This window comes from Heterodontus francisci, chromosome 4 (assembly GCF_036365525.1).
Source record: "Heterodontus francisci isolate sHetFra1 chromosome 4, sHetFra1.hap1, whole genome shotgun sequence".
Lineage (NCBI taxonomy): Eukaryota > Metazoa > Chordata > Chondrichthyes > Heterodontiformes > Heterodontidae > Heterodontus > Heterodontus francisci.
Genome location: NC_090374.1, coordinates 151,934,805 through 151,942,203, shown reverse-complemented (window position 1 = coordinate 151,942,203; position 7,399 = coordinate 151,934,805).

Sequence of the window (7,399 nt, the reverse complement as noted above, 5' to 3'; positions counted from 1 at the left end):
TTGTTTTACCCTCCCAAATGCTATATAAGTCTGCCCAGGCTGTTTCCGGAGGTTCTGAAATTGCTGCCTGTCCGCTTCAGGGACCAACTCATAAGCAGCGAGAATAGTCTTTTTTGCCACCTCATAATCTGCAGGAGCCTCCTCTGAAAGCATGGCATAAACTTAACGAGCTCTGCTCATAAACCTGCTTTGCATAAGCAAAGTCCAGCTTTCCTTCAGCCACTTCATCTGTCTGGTTATCTTTTCAAAAGAAATGAAAAATGCCTCTACGTCCCTATCCTCAAATTTTGGGAGGGCTTGTACAAATTTAAATAGCTCTGCACTGGGTCCTAGTTGAAGTCAGATCTTTCCTCGCCAGAAATTTCACTGGAGTCAAAACCACCCCTTTGTCTTAGTTTCATCTTTTTAAAAATTTGAATTCCCTTCCTTCCCTTTCTCTTTGAAATTCTAGTTCAAGTTCTTTTTAATTGTCAGTTCTTTTTCCTTTTGAAATACTTTCTCTTTTGCCCTTTCCTTTCTTTCCTCCTTTTCTCTTTCAAGTTCAAGCTGCCTCATCTGTAACTGAATTTTAGCTAATTCAACTGCATTACCATCTGGTTTGCCGCCTTCTTCCAATTACAAATGCTGTGCTTTTACTTCAATTATGTCTGCTTTCTTAGCTCCTGGTTTTAACTCTATCACCAACACTTCTGCCAAATCCTTTAGTCTAGTCTTGGAAAAGTTTCTCACATCACTCAGGGAAACATCCTCCTTCCCCAGAAAGGTTGTAGCAACTGACAAAGACATTCTAGTAGTGTAGACTTTACTCTATTTCACCTAGAAACCTGTTTTTTTTAACTTTTCCTCTTTTCAAATATTATTACCCCACTTACAATCCTACAGCGGTGTTGGGTTATTCCACACAGAGCTCCCAATTATATGTTACAACCGAGGTGGGAGGAGTGCACTGTCTTTTCTAGTTTCAGTTCTCCACAGGGCACAACACATATTTAAATGTTTACCCAGTTACCGATGCGGTCAATCATATACTCTACTCTTTATCCCAGAATAAAATACACCTACCATGTTTCTTTAATCAAGAACAAAACTATCAGTTTATTATAAAACAAGACTTAACAAGTAACAAAGCAAAGCATTTACACAGATTGAAATATGAAAGTTCCCTTTTTACCTTAGCCCTTCACATACACACACACCAGTTATCCGAAAAATAAAGCAATTTTCTCTTCAGAACTCTGTTACCAAAAAAAAGACAAAAAAGAATACTTTGGCAAAATACTCACTAATTCTTGAAGAAAAGAAAATATAGGAAGATGTCAGTTGTCCCTTTTTGGTTTGGTGTCCCAAATACGCATAGACGGCCATCACTGGGATCTTTCTTGAGCAGCTCTTTTCAGTCGACGTTAAGGATCAGTTGGCAGGCTTTCTAGGAGAAATGCAACATCAGTTTCTCTATTTCTTACACTTGATTCTCAGGCAGTTCTCTAAGTGATGGAAGAGGGTTCTGATGGTGACTGCTCTCTTGGCTGGTTTTCTCCATCTGCCTTCAAAACAGTTCACACCTCAACATACTGTCCAAAGTGAAACCAAAAACAATATCTCAAGGGTCAAGCCTCCTGTTTTAATCTGTCACTTCTCTGTAAACTTCTCCCCCAAGTCAAAAGTCCCTGCTGTGTATTTATCTGAAGACAGGTGACTTCCAGTAAATGTTGTTTTCAAACAAGACCTCTCAGTGTCCTTTCAATGACCCCAGTGAAAAAAAAATCCATGGAATCCTTTTCAGTTTTCCCAAATAAACCAATGACCATAATTCTAAAATACATGAGTCCTCAAAAAATACTTCAGAAAAAATATAGAAGCACCATCGTAACATTGTGGACTCAACTCTACTTTCCTGCCTACCCCCAATATCCTTTGTTTGTCAAGAATCTGTCTGCTTTTGCCTTAAAAACATTCAATGACCCTGTCTCCACCTCTCAATGTGAACCTACCCCCACAGGGACTGCAGTGGTTCAAGAAGGCAGTTGACCACCACCTTCTCAAGGGCAATTAGAGATGGGCAATAAATGCGGGTCTAGCCAGCGACGCCCAAATCTCAGGAATGAATAATAAAAAAAGTGAGGTCAAGCCTCACTTCAGGACTTGAGCTCATAATATGGATTGACACTCCAGAGCAGTACTCAGGGAATGCTGCACTGTTGGAGGTGCTGTCTGTTGTGTGACATGTCAAACTGAGGCCTTGCCTCTCTGTTCAAGTGAATGAAAAAGATCTCATGGTGCAATTTTGAGAAAATAAAGTTCACTTCATGTCCTGGCTAATATTCCTCCCTCAACAAACATCGAGAAAAACAGAATAGTAATTCATTAGCTGTGAAGCATTTGGGAATATTTCTTACAGACATGTGATAAAGAGTCTTAGAAATACAAGTCTGTCTTTAAAAGTTTGTAAATGAATGAGTATGATTCCCCCTTTTGCATAACATGCATTCTACAGAACTTCCCATTTCTAAAATGCATTTTTATTTCACTGTACTCCCTACATCCTCGTGGAGCTGCACTGATCCTACGCTTCTGCCGATGCTGTGTTGTAATCATCTGATGGGAGGTGCCTGAGTGAGAGTCACTGTTTTATTCTTATTGGAGGTAATGCACCTCTCCATTAATCTTGCATCTACCCCATTGGTTTGACCTGCCCTGGTGATCTGGCACCTATTCCAGTGGTGACTGGCACCTGTTGTGGTATCCTGCCACTTGTTCTGGTGATTTGCCACCTATCCTGGTTGTGAGGCACCCATCCCTATGGTGTGACTGGCACCTGTTCCAGTGGTTTTGCACCTATTATGGATGTGTAATGCCTGTTCCACTAGGCTGGCACCAACTTCAGTTGAGTGGCATCTATCACAGTGGTCTGGCACCTGTTCCACTAGACTGGCACTTGCACTGGTGATCTGGCCTGTCCTGTTGTATGTCTCACTCAGGTCAGAAATATGCTAGTGTAGCAAATATTTACAAGTACTTTTCAGTATAGCATATATTTTTATTACTGTACAGAAAATCTATATTAGGGTTTGTTATTATGAGTTCAGTGCATATGCAGAGTAATGTTTTCATATTCTACATGGAATCACATAGGATTTTACAGCACAGAAACGAGTCATTTGGCCCAACAGGTCTAAGTCAGTGCTTATTCTCCACACAAGCTTCCTCCCACCTTACTTTGGGCGGGATTTTGGGTTCTGGGTTGGGACCCCGATGTTCAGGTTAAAAGGGAGTCCCGACCCCACACTGTGTGGGGAATAATCACCTGTGTGATTTTCCCTGAATTGACCAGCTTGAAAGGAGCTGAAGCCTGCTGTTTCAGGTAAGGGAGAGAAAGGGCACCTCTATTCGCAACTTTTAAAACTTTTAAATTAAAAAATGGCCACAGCTGCTGGGTCAGCATCATGGAGGGGAAACCTTTCCACAGAGCGGCCTGTGACCGCAGCTGTGGTCAAGTAGGCTTTGAGGGCCTCAAAGCCTGTTTGGAGTGCTGGCACTCCAGTCTGCCACCAGGTGGCTGTATCTAGACAGCTGGCCTGGTTCCCGACACCAGGGGTTGCCCACAGGCAGACTAAAAAATTCCTGTCAGCCTCTGTTAAATGGCCTTAATTAGCCATTAACTTACCTGAGTTGCTGCTTGTGGGTGGCTTGTCCTTCTACTCTGATCCAGCCTCCGTGAAAATGGCCTGGAGGCAGGATGGTGCCAACAATCTGGTACTCTAGCTAGTGGCACGGATTTTCGTGCCCACCTGCTTCCATAGTCAACCCTATATTGGGGCGAAAATTCTTCTCTTTGTCTCACCCTATCAACATATCCTTCTATTCATTTCTTCCTCATGTATTTATCTACCTTTCCTTTAAATGCATTTCCTTTAAGTTACTATTTACCTCAACCACTCCACGTGATAACCAGTTCCACATTCTTACCACTCCCTGCATAAAAAAGTTTCTCCTGAAACTTTATTGGATTTGTTGGTGACTATCTTATATTTATGGCTCTATGTAAGGCATTAATACTACAGTAACAGCCTCACATTCTGCTCTATGTGATGTATCAATACTGCAGTAGTGGGCTCACATTCTGTTTTATGTAAAACTTCAATGCTGCTCCTGGCAATGTGTTGTGTGTCACGCTAGTGACCTGTTTACATAAAAAAGTTTCTGCTCTGGAAACAGCCCAGCACACAATCTGCTGGATGTAAAGCAGTGAAGAAAATGGGCTACTTCAAGTGCCATTAGGCATGGAAGAGAATAGGAGGCTAAATCAGAATATGCATTTGCATGTAAGTACGGTTGCGTCATTCTAGAGGACAAGGAATGCCCAGTAACTAGAAAATATTAAAATATAACTGACATTGTTTAAAAACCTTTAGCTGAAGTCTTGGTTTAGTGTGATTGTAAGAAGAAGCCAAGATGATACCAGGAATAAAAAACCCCCCACAATAATGAGGATGAGACATGAGATATTAAACTATTTCTACTAGAATGCAGATGGCTAAGTGGAGATTTAATAGAGATTATAAATTTATCCAAGGTTTTGGCAGGGTGAAAAAGGAAGGACTATTCCTCTATATGCAGTGACGCAGGTTGTCAATTTAGAAGTTTCACTAAGAAAGTGAGGAGAGAGATTCGGGGAAATTTCTTTACGCAGAGAGTTGTTGGAGCATGGAATGATTTGCCACAGGGTTTGGTTGTGCAGAAAGCATTGCTTTTAAGGTAAGAGTAGATAAATATTTGGAGCATAGGAAATACAGGCCTAAGGGCAGAGCATGCAGCAGTAGGATTAGGTTTGGATTTTTTTAGGAAGAGCCAGCACAGACACAATGGGCCAAATGGCCTCTTTCTGTGCTGTAAACTTCTGTGGTTTGACCAATTTATAAACCGATACAGGTTTATGATTTTTCCATCGATCCCATTTTATTTCCAAATAGCCCAATATGCACATATGAATATACAAAGAAGAAATTCTGTTAATTCTCACCCAAAACAAAACCATTACTTCTTGTCATGGATCATTAAGTGGTTCTGTATTTTCAGTCTGTTTCTTGGACTTTGGGAATGTGCAGTTGACCCCAATATCACTCAAGCATGTAGTTTCCCTTCGAGTAGGCTCATTTTTTTCTGGCTTCCTAGTTTTTACTGTGTTTCATCTTCCTCCTTGTCGACTCCCTCCTATGCTGCTCCCTTTACATGGCCCCCTGCCACTGCCACCTCTTGAAGGATCAGCTGTGTTTCGAGACAGCTCTGGGGACCTGGGGATAATCCTTTGCTTTTTAACTTCTAGGCCTCGCACAAAGGAGACTGGCAAACTCTGCCATGTTAGTGTTTCCTCTGAGACTGGGCAGGAACAGGGAACTCCGATCACAAGTGGTTTTAGTTTGTAATAACCGTAAGCATTGCATTACCAGAAGATCACCATTGTACAAAGTTGTTGGAGAAGAGTAGTGCTGTTTTAAGTGAAAGTTTCAGAAATACTCAGGGATATGCTACATGAATTTACTTGGCTTCTAATATATCTGAAAGACTTTGTATCGTAGATGAATTATGAGCTGTTTGCAAAATTATCTAATGGCTAAATACTTCTTGTCAGTAGAGATTCTTCTATATATATCTATGCTTTAAATAGTATTGTTGTTTTTGTATCTTCACAATATTCCCCTGGTGAATTGTGTGAAGCAGTGAAAGAATTGGCAGGCTGATTAACGGTTTGACAGACTGCGGCATGAACTACTATGGTCGTAACCATCTTTCTACAGGCTGATAGGGTAGTTAGTCCTATATGACGGGAGGCTTTTACTAGCTCCCATTACCCACACAATGAGGGGTGAAATGGGGATGGGGGGAATCCTACACCCACACCCACCTGATGTGACTATCCCACTGGGATGTACATCACTATGCATAGTTCTGGTCTCCATATGAGAAAGAGGATGTTGAAGCGCTGTAGAAAGGGCAGAAAAGATTACAAGGAAGTTGACAATTAAAAGGAGGCAAATGTCAGGAAAGATTAAGCAGGCTGAGACTTTTATCTCAGAAAGAGAAGGAGACCTAATAGGAGTTTTTAAAATTATAAAGGGGTTCAATAGGGTGGATTTGGAGAAACGGTTTCTTGTGAGTGAGTCCTGAACAAGGGGGCATTAATGCAAGATAGTCACTAACAGATCAAATAAAGAATTTAGAAGGAATTTCTTTACACAAAAAGTGGTGAAAACATGGAACTTGATGTTTCATGGTGTGCCTGAAGCACATTGCATTTAAGGGGAGGCTTAAAGCATACAAACAGGAGAAGGGAATAGAGGGATATGGGGCAGGGTGGGAAGCTATAGACTGGATGGAGGCTCATGTGGAGCATAAACACTGGCATAGACCAGTTGAGCCAAATGCCCTGTTTCTGTACTGTCGATGCTATGTAATATTTAACCTCTCATAACCCTTCATTTTTTGAAGGACTCATTTTGTTTTTACAGCTGTCCTTAATACCTTGGGAACAATGACAACAATGTATATTTATAGAATGCCTTTAACTAATAAAATGTCTCAAGGCTCATCACAGGAGTGTTATAAAACAAAGTTAGATGCCGACCCACCTAAGGCGATATTAGGGCAGATAGTCAGATGTTTGGTCAAGGAGGTAGATTTATGAGCGTCTTAAAGGAAGAAAGAGAGGTAGGGAGTCAGAGAGGTTTACAGAGGGAATTCCAGAACTTGGGGCCTAGGCAGATGAAGGCACAGCCACTAATAGTGGAATAATTAAAATTGGGGATGCTCAAAAGGCCAGAATTAGAGGAGCACAGATATCTCGGAGGGTTGTGGGACTGGAGGAGATTCCAGAGATAGGGAAGGGCAAGGCCATGGAGGGATTTGAAAACAAGGATAAGAATTTTAAAATCGAGGCTTGCTTAACCAGGAGCCATTGTAGGTCATCGAGCACAGGGGTGATGGGTGAACAGGATTTGGCTCCAGTAAAGACACGGACAGCAGAGTTCTGGATGATCTCAAGTTTATGGAGAGTAGAACTTGGGAGGCTGGCCAGGAGTGTGTAAGAATAGTCAAGTCTTGTGGTAACAAAGGCATGGATGAGGGTTTCAGCAGCAGATGTGCTGAAGCAGGGATGGAGGTGGAAATAGGATGTCTCAGTGGTAACACAGATATGTGGTCAGAAGCTCATCTTGCGAGATTAAGTATGACACCAAAGTTGCAAACAGTTTGGTTTAGTCTCAGACAGTTAGTAGAGAGAGGAAGGGAGTTGGTAGCTCAGGAATGGAGTTTGGAGTGGGGACCAAAAGCAATGTCTTCAGTCTTCCAAATATTTAATTGGAGGAAATTGCTTCTCATCCAGTACTGGATATCTGATATAAAA